Genomic DNA, 20223 nt, shown 5'->3' on the forward strand with positions numbered 1-20223 from the left:
TCAATATAAGCAACTATTTTAAAAGCTTATTATTCAGGCGAGTCAGTAATCTCTGCAGCATTGAGTGTTCCAAACATAATTTCAATTGATTTAAAGTACATATAATTTTGTTTTTTGGAAGAAATTCTTTTAAAAATATGCCATTTTAACTGTTTCTCCTATATCACAGCACAATTACAGATAGTTTTGTGTCAAGAAGTAACACCTGCCATGTTTCTTCTGGCATCAATGTCAGTGTTATTACATTCGTTCACTTATTATTACTTGTTGAGAGGAATGTTACGAGAAACCTCTTCCAGACTTTTGCATTTCCAGTTTAATACTGGTCTGATCTGTGAACTGAAGCTCATTCTATTCTGCTGCATAACACCTAAATGCAGACACAAGTGCCAAAAACCTGACTATATGTGATTGTGTTTCAGGCACAGAGCCTCAAGAGGAAGGATCAGTGCAGTACCAAAATGTAAAAACAAGAAGTCAATTTAAATGTAGGCCACACCGAGACCACCACCGTGAAGGCTTAGCTGATCCCCGCCAGCCGCCTCTCGCCCGCTGCTCTTCAGCTCCTGTCAATAATCGTACTTTTCTGAGTCAGTGCACTCAATCATCTCTTTCTATTTCCTTTTTGCATTTTTTGGCTGTTTTCTTGTGATGTTTTTGCTTCTTTCTCTCTGACTGTGATCTGGATTTTCACTTTCAGGACAAATACATGCATCACACTTTAAAATTTCTATCTTCTTTCTCCAACTGTTTATCCTGTTTATTGGGAACCATAATGCAAAGGCAAAAAAGAAGAGTCCTTAAATGACAAACAGAGTTCCACATTTCACTGGCCACACTGGACCACTGCCGTGTTAGACCCTCATTTAAATAATCTCTCCCTTTTTGTTGCTGAATAACATTTTCCTCAATGGCTCTCTCAGCTGCAGTAAGTGCATGTTCCAGATAGATAAAGAAAGAGAGAAAAAAGGAGAGGACGAGCCAGCCAGTCGTCCTCCGAGCGCCCCAGACAGACCCTCCTGTCTGGAGTGATCCTGACCACCTACAGCAGTCTGCAGCAGCCCACCACCACCACACAGACACAGAGAGAGAGAGAGAGAGAGAGAGAGAGAGAGAGAGAGAGAGAGAGAGAGAGAGAGAGAGAGAGAGAGAGAGAGAGAGGAAATAGACAGCTGGGTGTCTGTAAGACACAAAGAGGTGAACTGTGTGGGATGAAAGATGGAGCGGAGGCAGAGACGACTGAGCTCAGAAACAGACAGGGATGAAAGAGAGTACACAAGATTGAAAACAATGTCCGCCGTGACTGAAGCAGCCACTCTTTGGAACACTAATGAGCTGTTCAAATGGGTAAAAGGTCAGAGTTTGAAGTCTATTATGCAGAAATGTAAATACAGTTTGCATTCATGGTCCATTTGTGCTTCCTGGTGGGGTTTCTTTTGGGTGTGTGTGGTGCTTGTGCAAATAAAGAACAAAACCAAAAACGAATCTGTTTCACTCCGAAGGTCCCAGAGTGCAGATCAAACCCTGATCAGTAGTCTGTTAGATAACATATACACTGAGTTGATTTATCAACAAACAAATTAACTAAATTACATTAGCAATTTAAATCTGACAATGTGCTTTTCCACACGTTTTCTTGAGATCTCCATCCACATTAAAACATCAAAACAACAGGAAAGTGTCTCAATCTCTTCCTTTTCCTGCTCTTCCACTTGGCAAACAACAAAATTGTGCATCATAGCCAACATCTGGTGAAGAACGGGACAGACGCAGCTCAGTTACCCCACCACAGTCCGCAAGAGTAAAAGTAAAAAGGCTAAAATACATCACAACAACCCGACAGTAAACCAAAGGTGCCCCGCAGAGTTTTCCTCTAAACAAACAAGTCATGTTTACTTTCAGTGCCACTCTGCGTTGTGTGAATCGAGCTGAAACAAATGTGCTGAATGCATTTCCTTCCTCGTAAAACACTGCAAAGCTGATTTTTTTTAAGTCTTTTAAATACAGCTCTGTTTACATCCATGTTTACTTGCTTGTGGTCTTTCCTTCCCTGACTTTGTCCAAGACACTAAAAAAGAAAGAAGGCCGATGACGTCATAATACCCACGTTCAGATGCTCCGTTTGGGGCCGGCTCTATTGAAGCCTATGGCAGATGCACGGAGAAGCACGCTAAAGCCCAACATGTCGACGTCATGTGACCTTTGATGAAGACAGGCCTCGACCACATGAAAGAGCACTTTGCTACAAACCGATTTAAATGTACAGATTTGTTTATTTGCTGCTGGTCTCCAGACAGCATCCATGTGATTTTCGGCAGATGTTCCAGAGCTCATGGTGAGTCAGAAGTGTCCTTTGAGTTTAGGACAAACATTTAATGAAATCTGTGCTCTTCATTCCTCCTCTCGTCATTTTATCTCAACCCAGAGGCTTCTTTGTGATGATTGACAGGGCTAATAATAGCTAATGCTACAGGAATATATTCAAATGAAAAGTTTAGTGCACTATTTACTGTCAGCCATTTCTCTACAAATAAATCTACACCTGACAGTGATGACACAAACTGATCAGTGTCCAAAATCTTGATTTACTGCTCACTATTTCACAAATGAGAGTGTATCATAAAGGAGGTAGTGAATGAGTGAATGAGGCAGTGGTTTTGGACACACTCGAGGGACACGTTTGCAGCATCAACTCTTGCCTCATAACTGCCCGCTAACCATGCTTGTTTATATTTGGACTGAGGAGGATTAAAGAAAAGTGGATGGAGCAACACGGATCATGAGCTGTAATTCTTCCTCTGGTTTGGATTCACTTTGAGGTGAGCACTGTCAGTATGGCTGCTGCTGGTCCACGGCTGCGTGAAAGTTCAGGGAAGCTGAACCTGACTCATGATTTGAGCAGATTAGTGAATCCACTAATCACGGCAGTTCCACTGAAAAAAGCTCATATGCACACAACCTTCAGCTGTTTTCTAAGCTCTGTAGAACCGGATTCCACCTGCTTACTTTTCCAGTTTGATATGAATACACAGTTACTGAAACCAGCCTTAATACAGCTCGTCTTCTTCAGTTCTCCGGAGCTGGCTGACCTCAGCTGTCAGTCTAATTCAGTGAATCATTAAGATGGAAAACTGTGACTTATGACCGCCGTCCTCGAGCGCTCGTCTCACTGCTAACACGTTAGCCGCTATGGGGCAAAAGACAGGCTGCTTTTACAATGAGAACAGATGACACAGATACAGTAGGTGTGTGGGAGTGTGTGTGTTTCACTGAGTTAGGTACCAACTGTTATCCTGCATGTATTTCTCCTTACTGACCCAAACACTTTTAAAAACACCTCAAGATAAATATATGCTTTCTGAACCAGCAGGAAACAAACATGGAAATCCACCAAGACACGATATTAAAAGATGCATTTTCTGCCCTTCCACTCACTGATCACTGATTGGTATGGAACAGCAAAGTTTCTAAGCAGCTGGTGTCATTTTAGACAGACAGCTACAGTAATTTAAATAGACAGACATTACAGTACTGATACAGGAATGATCTCTGGGAAATACCGTTCAAAAGCCCCACAGATGTCACCAAAATAAAAGGATATTGCGGATTACCAGTTTAAAGGGGGGGGGCAATCTAAATCCCTACTTCGGGTAATGACGTTTTTCCCAAAACTAGCAAGTTTAATTCTGGCCTGCAACCTACAACCTAAGGCCCCCCTTCCCCTCAAGTTAAACTGAGACCCCCTCCAGCAGAGAACCACTGGACGGCGGATCTCCAGAGCAGTTTGGAGAAGATTAGCCTCTCTGCCTGCTTTCAGCAGCCTGTCTGCAGAGACGTTATGAAGCAGCAAGCTGGACAGCAGGAGACTTCAGGAGTAGCATAAGAGGGACCAGGGGTGGGGACTGACGGATGGTCTTTAGGGGTCAAAGGTCAGACTGAGGAGCCAAGGTTACATACCAGCTGAGGCTCTGACAAATCACATGCGTGGAGCTGTGACGCTGGCCGCCAAGATTTTGGGAAGATGAAAAACATTTTTCTGGCATTTCCTCGAACAGCTGCGTGCAGTGAGGTCATTCAGGCAGGAACTGGACGGCTATTAGACGCTGAGTACAACAGATCGACGTGATCTTAATACTGTATGTTCAGCATTTACCGCAAAAACTACGGCTGACGGAGTTTTGATTGTGATGGATGGAGCTGGAGAGCGATACAAGTCAGGCACAGCGAGGAGACGAGATGAGAAGAAGAAGAAGAAAGCTGAGGAAAGAAGACGAGGAGAAGAGGTGGTGAAGCAGAGGAGGCTAAACGTCTGTTACGTCTTGTTTTGACACGGTCGAATCTGAAGTGCTGACAGCGTGTTGAGATAACGCGGCGAGCTGACGTGGTGGAGGAATGAGATCGTGCTTTAAAATGGAGAGAGATTGAAAGAGTAGTGGACGTCTTAATGAGAGCGTGTCAGTCATTCGATGGCTGCGCAGGTTCAGCCGCGGGTCACAACCATTCAGAGCCATCATTCAGGTGGAGGAGAACTGCTCACATTAGAAAACAGAGCTCCTCCCAAACAGACTTTAATATTTAAAGAGTGAGATGGAGAATGGAAAGGAGAGACAGATGGAGAGAGAAAGTGACAGACAGGAGTAACTCACAATTATTTTCATTACTGATTGTCTTTAAATGTCTTTTTCTGTCCAACCAAGTGTCCAAACCCAAAAAATAATGAGAATACAATCATACAAGACACAGAAAAGCATCAAATTTGGACAAATTGAGAAGCTGAAACCAGCAGATGTTTGGTCATTTTTGCTGAAGGAAATGACTGAAAAGATTAATCAACTATCAAAATATAGTTATAATAGTAGTAGCAGTTAACTTTGACTTAATGAACTCATACTTTCAGCTCTAGGCAAGCTGTGTCCACTGTGTATGACCAAAGTTTAAGGATATTTACACTCTAAATATAAACGATCAACCAGCTTTGGATGCTTGAAATATTATCTGAAAAGCAATAAATTAATTATCCACTGCAACTTCCCAGACATCAGCACTGCTGTCTCTCCCATTAAGCCTGCAAGTCTACACTGTGGCTGCATTAGTCCATTAGCTGCTGTGTTAGCACATTATTGCGTGCATTTATCTGTTTTTGTGCATAAAATATGATTGAGGTGAACATTAGCTGAAATCTTATGTATTTATTAACAATAAGCGTCTGAAATGATTCACTTTATTCCACCCTGGGAACATAAATCAATAAACAATAAAAGATGATTGTGCTGTATGAAGAGAACCGCTTAAAAACAACTTCAGGTCACCATATTGCTCACTGTTTGTGTTTCCATAAAGAAGTTGTGTAAAATCACGTACAGTTCCTCTCCTGATGACGGATGATATTTGCTGACCTGTGCGGCATCTTATGAGTCAAGTTGCAAAGCTGCTCCTGTGGATTAGTCTGATTGTATTTCAGCTGTCTGCTAATGTAGGTGTGCGATGACGCCACCAAAATCCTCCATTGTTCATTTTGTTGTTTCATATGACCAACAAGGTAACTTAATCATCACTGTGCACCCTCTCAGATTCTTTGCACTCCTTTGGCTTTTCGCCTTGGTGCTACACAATATTTTCTGCATCCCTTTACTAAATGGGATAAAACCTGAAATGTAGCCTTATCGTTGCCTGTCCTGTTGCTAATAAAGTTAGCTCAACTGAACCCTCCCTTAAAAGTCCTTTCCATGAACGGCTGGTGCAGACTTTGCAGCCATGAACACTGACACTTCAGCCTTTTCTCCACAGCAGCTGAGATGAGGAAGTTAGTTCCTCATCTTTGTTTCTACATCTCCAGATAATTCTTTGGCGCAGGGATAATAAAAACTTATATTCAACAGCAGCGGTGCAGCAAACAGGCAGTAAATTACTGTGTGTCTACAACAAATGCATTAGAGGAGGCAGAGAGTCTTTAAGACCATGTACAAGCTGCCAGGGACAGGCACACATCCAAGCTATTAAACACAGATGAGAAGCTCAACTCGTCCTGCAGGTCTCAGAGTCTGGCTGGTTAATGTTAACACCCCCTCCTCTCCCACAGTTGGTTCTCACCAGTGTAATAGCAATAAACACCAAACCTCAGCATTCCTCAACACTGCTCACACACACATAAACACACACAAGTTCACTTAACTTTAAATCTTTCAACACAGAAGGTGCGTTTGCTTCCCCGTCCCAAAACTGACGACCGCACTGTACTTATTAACTGGAGGATGATTGCGCTGCAGATTAGGGACTACATGGTTAAATTACACTTTGAGCTGTGAGTAACACACAGTAATTCTTTTCTACCTCCACACACACTCGCTCCCACCCCTGATCACTCATCAGAAAGGATCATTCAAGGATTACAGGCATATTTTAAACTCCCTGTGGCTTTACTCCTCACTCCTGGCTGCTGCTGATGCACGGTAGGTGCACACATGCATGCACGCACACACACACGCATGCACGCACGCACGCACGCACGCACGCACGCACACACACACACACACACACACACACACACACACACACACACACACACACACACACACACACACACACACACACACACACACACACACACACACACACACACACACACGTTCCCTAAACATCAGCTCAGGCGAAGCCACACCTCGTGTTCACACCTCGACCCCTGAAATCAAAACTGAGAAAGCTGTGTTCCTGGATTTTCAAAATAACAAATAATAAAGGTTAGAACAACCTCTGACTTCTTGGGCTCATGAAATCTGTTAACGCCTTGTTGTATTTTGCCAGCATTCATTCTTATCGCGCTACAAGCTGTTTTCGTGTGACATGTTGAAGGTCAAACATTTTGCAAGAACACAGAGTTGCTATTAAAAATCACCACAGCATCTGTGGAAAATGAGGGCGGAGGATGTAAATCTGCATGTTTCCCTCCTTTTGATACCCAGTCCCTCAAAACTGCTCCATCAGAGCAGCCAAAGAGCCTAAACCTTTGTGATGTCAGAATAAAGGGGGGCTTCTTCTAAGAACTACACGTTATGTTTCAGGTGGACAACAGCAAGATTGTTTCAAAGTGTGTGCTCTTATCTCCATTCTGCAATTCTCTGCATCTCACCTTCACTGCCATGCCTCTACGGAGGCCTTTTCCTCCTCTGAACAGGTATGAGCACTCTCTCGCTCAGCCGTGGTCGGATGAGCGGGTTTGTTTAAGGCACATTGAGCCCTTAAGACTGCAGCATTTACTTTAAGTGTGAATGTGACAGAGAAAACAGAAAATGTGTTCAGGCAACTTTCCCTGGAAAGTTAAAGGTTAAGATAGATTAAAAAAAAAAAAAAAAAAGCTAAATAATAAATGCCGTGTGTGTGTGTGTGTGTGTGTGTGTGTGAATTCCTGAATTCCAGCAGGCCAGTAGAGCTCACAGGAACTGAGCCCACACAGACACAAACATCTGCCAGAAACTCGTGCACACCGAGACAGAGTGCCGAGTCATTCAGTGCAGCGCTCTGAGTGCGTGTGTGTTTGTGTGTGTGTGTGTGTGTGTGTGTGTGTGTGTGTGTGTGTGTGTGTGTGTGTGTGTGTGTGTGTGTGTGTGTGTGTGTGCATGAGAAAGAGAGAGTGAGAGAAATAAAACTCAGGACAACAGGTTTCGTGCTCTGTTTGGTCCAAATGCTGCTTCTCCTCCTCTGATGTCTCCTTTTTTGCATCTTTGTGTTCGTTTGGCCTGTTTTGTGCAGGAGACGAGAAATAGGAGGAGACAAGAGAAGAAGAGGAGGAGGGTAGAATGAGGAAGAAGATGAGGAGAGGGAACAAGGAGAGGAAAGGGTAGATGAGAAAGCAGACTGAGAGAGAAGAGGGGGTGAGGGGGAAAGGAGGAGAGGACAGGTGAGGAAGAAGAAGAGAAGAGAAGTGAAGAGGAGAAGCACATTTAAACTGTTTATGTCTTTATATGCCGGCACACCCTACTCTGGTCCCCTCAAAAGGTCAATACTGTGTGTGTGTGTGTGTGTGTGTGTGTGTGTGTGTGTGTGTGTGTGTGTGTGTTAAAGACATGATGCACAGCCACTTCCTCATCCTCTACACTATTACATTTCCCACTGGGGGATGACATCACCTCGACCTGCACTGCTCCCCTCCTGGCATAGACGCACACACATGCACATGCACGCACATGCACATACACACACACACACACACACACACACACACACATGCTAATGGAGCATCAATGTCAGAAAAAGACCACTGTGGGGAACTATATTGATTGAAGACGCCCTCTCCACTTCAATCAGACATCATCTGAGCATCCCTGTTGCCGTGGCTACAGGCTGATTGAAATCAATTAGAGGCATGTGTGTTTTATATCCTCTCAATGTGATATTATTTAGTTGTTCGGTGTATTACATCATTGTTACACTGTCTTCAGTCAGGGGTCATAATGGAAATGGCTTTTCGCTTCTCGTCCCTTTGGGCTGAACAGAATCCAGAACGGTTTTTATCATCAAATCTCTCTTTTCTGTCTTTTCAGCTGCGTAACCAGCTGCAGATGCAGCAGCAGTTAAAGCTGCATACTGTTTTTTTTGTTCAGTGCTGTTTCGTTTCTTGCCCTTTTCTGTAATACTATTTATGGTGAAATAAACGTTAGTCTGAGCAGAGGCCACAACCGTTCAAATGACATACAATCGTAATATCTGCCCAGAATGTCACTGCCAGCCCATAATGTTTTCAGAATGTTTTTCTACTTTTGCACGTTATAAATTCTTATGTCAGCTGATAAATGTGAGCAAACTGCACAAACAAACAAAAGAGCAAGTTTTATCTGGTTCCATTCTTTCTCAGGATGCAGCTAACAAACCCCCCACGGAGACAGAGATGACTCTATAAGTGATGAACAGCGAGTGCTTATTGATCCGAGCCTGTGCGCAGAGAGAAAATGTCGACCTCGCCTGCAGGGTGGTGGGGTGTGTCCTGCAGGCCTTCTGCCTGAGGTTCAGCCTGAATGTGAGAGACAGGAACTGATTCTGAAGCAGACACAGTCTCTACCTGTCAGGGTGCTTCGCCTCTACTGTATGTACATTATGGTATTTGATGTGATCACTCAAACATCAGGTCACCTTCTGACAAAATGTTGCGTTCCAGTGGCAAAACGAACTAATTGGTTGAGACATTAACAAAAGTGCTATTAATGAGGTCAAAACAATATTGACTGAGGTCAAACAGATATCGGAGAGTTAGGGTAGAGAGATATTTGTGCAAAAGAGGAGCCATGTTGCTCACAAGACTAAACCTCAACAGACACGCCAGCGGCCCTGTGAGGCTTTTCTTATGCATAGCAGTGCTTCGAGCTAAATGCTAATGTCAGCATGCTCACAATGAGAATGCTAACATGGTGATGTTAAGCAGATATAATATTTAGCGTGTTCACCCTGTTACTTTTGGGTGGAAGTATGCTGATTAGCAACATACAGCTGAAGCTGATGGGAATGTCATAAGATTTACAAGCAAAGACTTGGAAAAATTCAAGTTAATCTCATGATTAAACTATTATTGCAATTTATCCTGCAGGGGGCATGAATGTCAAAACTGAAGTTAAAAATGGCAAAACTAAAAATGCAACATCAAGTCAAGGCTCATTAGGATTCATCCTCTGGGTACAATGAATGTAAACACAACATTTCATGGCAATGCCACCAAGAGCTGTTGAAATATTTTAGTCTGGACCGAAGTGGTGAACAGACCAGCTGCCATCCATAGAGCCACGCCACTAACCCTGAATAATTTGGTCAAAAACACGGCCTTCACCTTCGATAAATTGTGTGCAGGGCTGAAAGCAGTAATTATTAAAAGTGATTTAAGTTCAAAATCTAAAATAGTTTTCACATCGACCACCAAAAGCTCTCTTGCTCTTCTCTTGCTCTTACTGAGCAGATCTCAGTTTGAGCCAAGGACAAGTTCGGCCTGCGTTTCTCTCCCACAACCTGAGCGAGGCCAACAGAAACACCCCCCGAGTGTGTTTGCATTAAAGCAGCTTTGCTCAGAATAAGAGATGATCTGCCCGCAGCTTTGGCTCTCAAGGTGCGGTCAGCTGAACACTATCCAGAGGAGCTATTGCTGAGTAACTACTGGACACCGCAGAACAGTGGAAAATGAAAGAGTAGAAGTTAATAGGGCGGGCAGGAACGACAGACACGCTTAAAGACGTGCTGGCTCGCTCCGACATAAGCGAGGAAACCTGCATCTGAAACGTCAACAGAACAACCACAGAGGTACCATCAGCTTTCAAAGTAACCACTGCGCAGTTACCCAACGTCAACAGTCCTGCTGTCCAAACAATGCTACAAAAACCAATGAAACCTCACCAGGGTCACTGTGTCACTAATGGCTCCATCATCCTCATTGATCCTGCTGCTGTCCACCTCTGTTTCCCGTTGGTCCTGCCGTTCAATGCTGGGATTTGAGTCTGCAGGAGAACGATCAATACCAACCTCTGTTTTGTGCATTAGACGTCCACATTTTTTCATGTTCAAATAATCAATGCTAAGATAGACTCTTATTTTAATTTCTGTTTCAGAGCTACAAATGCCAAGAAGACAGGTTAAGTTAAATTATTTGACATTAATGTGATAAATTTCCCTCAAATCAAGCTCAAACATAAAGGCGGGGAATAGTTCAGAATGTACAGAACAACAGAGCTTATTTTACACAGCATTACTCACGCTAAGCTGGCCTCCATAAAAGGTCTGAGATGTAAAATGTCAGGACCAATTAAATGCCCACAGAGGATGCAATCCTCTTTTAACTTCTTAATTTAAAACTGTTTTCTTTTTCCTTCTGGTACTTTCCAATCATACGCGAAGGGGCTCAGGGCTGAGTAATGCTTGCAGACTGACGGATCCCCATGCATAATTTCTGAGCCGTAATGAATGGTGCGGCATTGGGCGTTTTGGGAAGATCAAAGGGAAGCAAGTCTGGCCCTAATAATGGCCCTCACAGCGCTGGACCAGGAAGAACCAAACATGTCACGACCGGCAGGATGCGTGCATGTTTTTGCATGGAGAACAGGGGATTACGTTCCTCGATGCAGATGCAAAAGCTGGCTCTCGGTGCTACAGGCTATTGTGACGTTTGCTGATTGCAGTTTTGCAGAAGTTTTTGTGTCAGACATACACAGTTGTGGACAGAGCAGCGTGAAAGCGATCTGCAGTCACTTTGGGTTCACGTGAACAGCCCTCCATGCCTTGACGGACGGAAAAACAAGTCAGCAGCTAATGCGTGCATTTGATTGTGTGCGTGAGTGTGAGTGTAAAAATACATAAAAGCAGTTGCTGTGGACGGAGCCAAAGGGCTTTGAGATGAAGAGGTCTGCAGCACTTCAATAACAGTGGCCTGAAACACGACACCGGCCGCAGCACAGCCAGAAAGAGGCAAAGACAGGCAAAACAAGGGTGCCACAAGAATTACCAGTGGCATGTCTTTTAAATGAGGGATGGTATTTGACAATCAGCAGAGGGGATGTCCGATCGCATGTTTGCGGCCGTGTTTCGGGCTCTGCCTTTGACAGTGGCTCTTGACTTTTCTGTACTGGGATCTAAAGTGGCACATCATCTGTTGGCACACAACTTCCTCACCATCTCAGGCTTTAATTCTCTTTGATCAGTGTTTCAACCTTAAAAGGATAAGACTGGCATCACTCGGGTTTTTAATTCTAACAACAAACTCCACAGAAGAGACTAAACCAACACTGAATTCATCCCATAAATAAGTACAGCCTCAAGAGCTACAGAAGTCTATTGCTGGGGTTTATTCCTCTCGGCTTGTTAAACGAGCAAAGTGGTGTAAACACTGAAGACATCGATTAAGAGAGCTGGAAACAGCACAGCGCGTCGGCCTCATTGCCAATTTGTCTGTGTGGCCAAATGCAACATCTCTGCAGCACAAAAAAGCATTTTCCCCATAGACCACCATTATAAAAGAGACGTCTGCAAGGTGCTGACAGGGAACCATGAAAAGCTTTTGTGTGTGACGCCATTTGCAGTGGGAAGCACCACAAGTTACTGCAATGTTATGTTCATTTTCATGAACTGGCGCCATGTTGGAGTATGGCATCCAGTTCTTATAATACATCCACATTAATACTGGATGATTCTGGAGCACGTGGTTTACATCCAGTGCCAGCTATCAGTCCCAGTTCAGGAAGTTACACGCCCTTTATGTTGCAAGGGAGGCAGATGGGCTCATGCAGCAGCATGTGGGCTTCATATTGGAGCCTGGAGCTCATTTGCAGACCAACAACTAACCACAATGTTTCCCTAACTTTAATCAAGCGATTTAGTCGCCGAACCCTGACCATAACTTACATGAACTACAAGGAAGTTTTAACGGGTTAAACAGTCAGTTTAATATTGATGCCTCTATATGACAAATATAAGCAAACAAGACAAGACTGGCTATTTCTATGAAGTTAATCTTTATGGCTGACACCAGGTCAGATTCCCTGTGAAATCAAACAAAAGGATTTATGGCACAAAGAGCCTTTGATTACATTTTCCCATGCAATGTTTCTCAGCGGGTCGCATGTTAGCCAGTTAAAAGGAAGCAGGAGGAGATTTTTCCTTAAAGAATTTTTTTTTGACACAACATTTTGTGATTAGAAGAGAAAAAGGAAAGAAGTGAGTGAAGAGCAACAACAAAAACAGATATAAGGAACAGTGAGTCAACCTTGGTCAGTCATTTAACAGATGAAGAGAACTGCGAAATTTAAAAGGTTTCAAATCAGATCAAAACTGACGCGAGGTGCTGGAAACACTACCACGTTTGTCCACAGGGGCCGCCAAAATCAACTAAATGAAAGCTCCTGGTCGTTGCTTTACCTCAGTTTATTTGCCATTACCACAATCTTTCTCTAGCCTAAACCATATCATACTTGCCAGGCATCTGTGCTGACAGTGGTGTTGAAATCTGTGTGTCACACACTGCCCCACCACATCTTACAGAAGTGTTTACAGTACGGAGGCTTCACCACCAGCCACCAACGGTTGCACGATGTCAGCAGTAAAAGGCTCTGAAGTGTTCAGGAACCACTACCTGGAATCAGTGGCAACAAGCTCGTCTCCAGAGATTTAAATGAAAAGTGAAATCCAGACGTCAGAAGCTTGATTACCGGACTGAACATGTTTTCTATGTTTTTAATTGCTTTATTGTGTGCTTTAATGTATCTGCACAGGACTTCCTGGATTATGCTGGTGAAAAGTGAGCAAGTGAAAGTGTCAAATCTGTAGTTTTGCAGAATCATCCCAAAAGGCAGGAAAGGGAAAGTCATACAGTACATGAAGCATGTGGAGGCACAGATACACAAGCTCATCGTGGCCTTGATAGGAAACAGCAGATGAAGAAGACGAGGGGTTGACGCCCGTCACAATGAGTCATGAGACCAACCGTGGCAACATGGCTTCTAAGCAGTGGCGTCATTCAAGTGACGGGAAGAGGAACCACGGTCGGCGAGGACAGACAGAGGAAGAGCAAAGACGGAGGTCTGACTTCTTCAAGGTCGACCCACTTAGCAAAGCAGTGACTTCAGCGGAAGACCAGATACAGCGTTAATGGAGTTAGATTCATTTAAGGAGCATTTTAGTTGGCATTAAGATGTTCTGCAGAGCAGCATGGGAAGATGAGAGTTAACCGTGGTGAGAGGGCTGGCACGAATATTTCCTCCAGTAGACACATATTACTTTAAAGTTCACAGGTGAAATATGCTCGGTGAAAGACTCAAATCCAATTCATTCACTGAGGGACTCAGGGAATTTCTAAGCCTCATGTTTAGTATTATTGTTGTCTGGGCCTTAATCCAACCTGAGGCAGAGTTCATGTTTGTAAAAGGGGGGGGGGGGGGGGGTCGCCCAAAAATCCGAGATCACCAGACAAAAATAAGAAGAATGTGCTCAGATCAGCTCTGTTTACAGGCTTGTAAACACCTCACTCGAATGCTGAGGTGGAGAAGATCTCGTCTCTGACCTCTGACTCTGCAGCCGCTCTGCACACCAGGCGACGACATGTACGACCAAATGAGGTGTTTCATTAAGCGAAAGTGATTACTGTACACAGTTAGCTGGTGCCACAGTTTCCAAGAAACGTCCGTGTGACGCTTTGATTTGTTTTCTGAGGAAAAGCTTGCATTGTTTGCCTTGGCCACACCTTATTGTGTGTACCAGACCTTGTACTTCAGCAAATCCAACCCGGCTGGGCACAATAACAATGCGAGGGCTTTGCTGCTGTACGTTCATTGGCAGCCGCTCACGTCGTCTTGCTCCCTGTTTTTCCTCTCTCTCTCTCTCCATAGCAGACGTTTATCTCGGTTCTCAGTTTTCATTCAGCCGCATTCTCTCCCCTTCCATGAAATCCAAAAGGAAATGAGTCTCCAATTAGGGAACGAGGAAGATGCTTCAAGGTCCTCTTTCAGTTCTGGTGAAACACGATAAGAGGCGGAGGGCAAACAAAGCACTGTGGTCACTTTCACTTCCACCTCAGAGGTTTCAGCTGCAGAGCTCCCTGTAGCCTCCTCCACATGATTCATTTCCCATAATGGTTGGTTTAAATAGGCAGACCAGCAGAAGATTAGCACATCCTCTTCTTATACTTCACTGTTTGTGAGTCATGAGAAACCCGAGAGTCTGAACGTGCAAGACGACCTAAATTACCTCCAAGCCTCCCTGACCAGCTGCTTCGTTGTCTCTGCAGAGCTCTGAGCAGGTCAGACAGGAGAAGGGACAAAGACAGGCAGAGGGGACAACTGTCAAGTGCAGGTCTGAGGACGGAGGTGGTGGTGCAGGTAATGACGGGGCTCTGGAGGCTGCAGCTCCAGTTTCCAGTACCCCACCTTCCTAAATGACCTTATCAGCGTATACGTTTGCAGCAGCGTTCATTACTAAGTAAAAACATGCTTCTGCCTTTCACTTAGACTGGGACCAGTGGTCCCAAATGTCCACCCTGGTGCAGAATTAAGTGTCTCTTTCTAGTCCAAATACAACTGAAAGAACGGAGAGAAAATGACCGATCCCTGATACTTTGAGTTAATTCTGTGACTAATACGACCTGAATGGCTTCCGTTTCAGGGCTACAGGACTGCAGCTAGCAGCTGAATGTGGAGCTGATAGCGGCCAAGTGATTACGTTATTAAGTGGAGACCTCTGGCACTGAACGCTCCACTGCGTCCCATCATTGAAAAATGGGTGGTGTGCTAAAAGAGGCCGCTGGTGTTCTGTTCTGACCCTGGAGGCTAAGAGGGGAACACAAAAGGCTCTTTGGCAAAGATGGCTCCAAACAGGGTCATAAATCAAGGCCTTACCTTAACAAGAGCAGCGACCCTGCCCACAGTTTCTCACTCAAACAACCTCGTGCACAGAAATGAACTCTCACACTACGTTTTGTTGGCATCTTCTAGCTGCGGCCAACACTGACGGAGCCAAAAGATTCATGCATGAGTGGCTTAGAATTACTACACCTGTACACTGAGGCACTCAAACATACATTGTTATCTAATACAGTAATGTCCTCTGAAGACAGAGAGCTTTTCATTGGAAAGCCTGGATGTCAAACCTCAAAACTGACAAAATGACGTAGCCCCGGATATTGAGAACTTGCGGCTCCTTCAATGTTTCACATTTGGCACATCTGGCCTCTTTTTTAAAATGAATAGTTTTGGGAAACATGCTCATTTGCTCATTTGAGTCAAATGATATGATGTAAATTTTCATGGGTTTCATGGGTTTTAAGAAGTCACTGCACCCAGCCAAGAAACAGTTCTGCACGTATTTGCCTGTAAAACCAGTTTTTACTTCCATATTTGTACACATTGACCAAACCAGATACAAAGTATCAATTAGTAAGCTTTAGAGGTGCTGATAGGAGCACATTTTTTACCATGTCAGCTTTTTCCCATTTCCAGTGTTTATGGTAAGCTAAGCTAAGGAGCTTCATTTATAATGTATGTAGAGACATGAGACCCTCCTCTAAATCTCAGCATGAAAGCACACATTTCCCAAAATATCAAACTATCGCGTCAACGCTTCAGAAGTTTCTCTTTGTTGAATGAAAAAAGATTTAATTAATTAATTTCTAACAGTATCTGGCCCCAAAAATCAAATCAACCGAGGAGAAATCCTCAGTCAATGAGCTGCAGAAACCCTTCAAAAACATCTCGCTCTGCTTTTCCTGAAACCAGACGCTGGCTCAATGATTATCCCTGGTCCTGGGGTTACCATGGCAACAGCCCCAGCTCAATCACCCTGTCCGCCCTCCCGGTGCAATCCTGTACAGATTAGATATGACCATCACACAGAGGAGCCGAATCCTCCGGGATTATATCACAGAAACAGGGACTGTGTGACAAACTCAGCTATAGAAGCTCTCAGATTCCAGACTGAAGCTGACCCGCCAAACAACTCAGAGGATGTTTTTAAAACCCCTCAAGTGGCCTGCAGACCAAATGTCTGTTTTCTGTCAGCGAGGGGGGAAAAAAAACTGTCGGCTTGAACCAAAGAGAAGGGAAAGGGACAAAAAAAAGTGGAGAGTAGTGTCAAATTCCAGCGTTGTTCTTGCCAAATCCTGCTGGGTGATGTCAGTTTAATGCAGAAATAAGGCCTCACAGCCAACAGCTCGCTCTGATCAGGACGTTAACATTTACACGCATCACAGTCACCATGCCGACCATGCGAAGCCGCGGAGAGACAACTGAGGACAGCATCGGACACCAGTCTGCTTCCTACGCAGAAGGCCCTGAGGGAGGACGTGAGTCTTGTACGAGCGTGTGTCAGTGTGCGTGTGTGTGTGTGTGTGTGTGTGTGTGTGTGTGTGTGTGTGTGTGTTTGTGGGGATATCAATGATGTGGATTAGGTACACTCCATTTAGTCCCAAGAATGCAGCCATTAAGCCAAACGCATCTCCCACAAGGATGAGCCTCAGGGCACGTTTCAAAAGACAGGGTGGGACTGAAGGTAGGCACACACACACACACACACACACACACACACACACACACACACACCCTCATCATCATCACCACCATGAGATCATACACACACACGCGCGCACACACACGCACACACACGCAGCTCTTGCCTGTGAGTTTTAACACACATGACCACGCAGGGATAAATAATACAAAGGACGTGCGCGAATCTGCTCTGGCACCAGGAAACACGATAACATCTTCATCAATAAATCAGCGTTGGACTGGATTGGGTAATAGAGAGGAAGCTCCGCCATGATGGCCTCGCTCAGTCAGCTGGCAAGCTTTGCTCGTGTGGAAGCAGCAGCATTAAGGGCAAGTTAAAGATGGCAGGAGACAAGAAGCAGCAAGAAAAAAGGAAAAACTCGGCTGTCAGTAAAGGTGACCAGAAGTGCAAAATAAACATATAACGTGTGTTTTTTTCAGTCTTAACTGCACTGAATTAACTCAGATATTTGCTTGTCTGTTTTCACAACCTGAGTAGATTTATGTACTGTGCCAAGCGACAGAGAGAGACAGAGCTCTCTCCACTTCCTCTAAAAAACGACCACAAGCCACCACAAACTCTCACCAGGTTCAAAACACACGAGGTAAATACAGTCATTATTCACTGCAGCAACAGGTAGCGATGAAAATGTGATGAAACGTCACATCAATGGCAGACGCGTGCAAGCAGGAGAGCGAGCAGCCGTCAGGTCCGGTTTTAGCATCCAGGATTGGAGCCTTTCCCAGCATGCACCAGGTGAGAGCATCAGTGCTCCGAGAGGAATCGACAGATCCTCTAAAGCCATGGATAAATGGCAGCTAGAGCGTCATTGGTGATGTGTCGTGTTTCTAAATGAAACAGAGGGATTTGATCGATTTGTTCAGGGATTTGATTGGATGAAGCCTAAACACAAACATCACCAGCCACAAGTAATCATCCGCTACTGGTCAGTGTGGCTTCATGCAATGAGCAGGTTTGCACGTTTGATTGATACCTCAATGAGAGGTGTCCGTTATTGAGCCTACCGTCACTGATATACATGGGGTGGACAAAACATAGAAACACCTGCCAGTATAGCATGAAACAGTTGAACAGCATCACAGAGAATAATAAACTGAGCATATTCTACAGCTAACGTCACCACTGACACACATTTGCTATTATCAAGTGCAGACCATGTTTCATGTTTTCTGTGAAACGGCTCCATTTCTTTCCCCGTATCGTATTAATTTGCTGGTGGAACGACCCAGTTTCCCCACATGGATCATTAAAATTTCATCTTACGCGCTCAAACCCTGACACGTGTCCAACACATTGCTGGCAAAACCAAATCACTGCACAGAACTGGCAACACACACACATCTTGAAAACAAAAGGCACATCTAATCACACACACACACACACACACACACACACACACACACACACACACACACACACACACACACACACACACACAGTCCACGAGGCGATCTAGACATGCAGCACAGACGCCATCTCCCCTCCCCTCCCCCTCCCTCTTTCCAGCCACCAAATCCACTTAGAGACCAGTGTGCGCCTCGCTGATTGTTTTCTCTCTGGCGGCAGCTGCTCTGCCTCGTCCTCCGTCTCGACCACCTAATCAACTGTCAGCCAGGCGGAGACGGACCGAAGAGGTGGGAGATTTAAATTTCCTCCTGCAATCAACACCAGGCTCTCCTAATCTTTAAAGGAAAGTGTGCTGAATGCAGGGTTTGAAGTGAGGATCCAATTCATGTACATTTTCATCATCGGTGCAGAATTTTTGGGCTGAAACAGGAAAACTGAATGTGTGATGCTCAAGACGTCTTGGCTTTCCTGGTGCAACCTCGTGTTTTCTTAAAAGACCAAAGCTGGGAAACCTCACCTGCACATAGGAAGTGACTGTGAATGACTGTCGAGCGGGGGGGCATCACAGTGACACCAGAGACAAATGAGCTGCAGGATTATAAGGTCACGACGGAGGCTGACAGTCATTGTCAGAGGCCTGTATTAACGAGTGCATTAATGAGAAACGCACACACACAAATTCACAGACCACGTTTAAATTAACCGCCAATTTACTGTTTAATCGTTCAAAACGAGAGAAAAAGATTCTCTGTTCTCAGCTTCTATGAGAGGATTCTTCTTGTAGTTTTATATATCATTGTAAATGTAATATTTTTGTTTTTAGACTGTTGGTTGGACAAAAGAAGACATTTGAGGGCATCAGCTTCCTAACAATGATGATGGTCATTTTTCACTATTTTATTCCACTTTACATGCATTAATAAATCAATTAATCAAGTATGTAACTGACAGATTAGTGGATCTCATAGTTATTTGTCAACACTGTGAGGTCTCATTTCAAAGAAACCCTGTAATTATGCTGCACAAGTGAAAAATCCTGGATGATGCTGAAAGCTCAAATGTGGTGTGACAGCAGCACAAGTAGATGAGAGTTATTAAATCAGCAAACTGACTCAGTAATGTCAGTCACACAAAGATTTGGGCAATACGAACACAGTAATATCTATCCCGGTCAGGTGTACATAATGACCATGTAATTGTTCTGTAAATTCACAACACAAATGATTCATAAAGCATTAAGTTTGCTTTTATGATTTTATTACAGACTGGGAGGCAAAGTCTGATCTTTGAGAAGGCACGAGGAGCTGGTGTGTGTGTGTGTGTGTGTGTGTGTGTGTGTGTGTGTGTGTGTGTGTGTGTGTGTGTGTGTGTGTGGAGCGTCTCAAAGACCCTTCATTCACACCCGTGCAGCCACAGCGGGCCAGCTTTCACACCTCGCTCTGACTAAATCAAACCCTGCTGTGCTCACCTTGACCTACTGTAGGCTTTTAAACACACACATACACGTACAATGGTGAGACCTTTCAGCACCGTGACAACAGCCAACCACATCGCTGCAACTCGGAAGCCACGAGCCAATCACACCCCCGCTCCCCTTTCGTCACCAGCCAATGAGAGCGCCCCGTGCGCGGCTCGTTTTACATGAGCGGCTTTCATCATCGCTCCAGATGAGACCGTAGAGCTGCTGCTGCTTCACTCGCCTCATTATTCCAGCGAGCTTCTGCTCAGACGGAACAGAGAGCTTTTCATTAGCTCAACAGCTGTAACTGTGACTCTGTGATCGGTCCAAACGTGGCACATTCCACTGTATTTTACCAACAGCGGCTCCGTATTCATCATCCGTGTGTCCGCTGAACA

At 44.5% G+C, this 20223-nt stretch overlaps 1 protein-coding gene across 2 annotated transcripts in view; it reads right to left on the reverse strand.

Moving 5' to 3' along the window:
• The window catches only part of LOC139337295 (unconventional myosin-IXAa-like), a 128801-nt gene that overhangs the window by 97245 nt on the left and 11333 nt on the right, over positions 1 to 20223 (reverse strand). The window lies entirely within an intron of this gene.

This window comes from Chaetodon trifascialis, chromosome 10 (genome assembly GCF_039877785.1).
Source record: "Chaetodon trifascialis isolate fChaTrf1 chromosome 10, fChaTrf1.hap1, whole genome shotgun sequence".
Taxonomy (NCBI): domain Eukaryota; kingdom Metazoa; phylum Chordata; class Actinopteri; order Chaetodontiformes; family Chaetodontidae; genus Chaetodon; species Chaetodon trifascialis.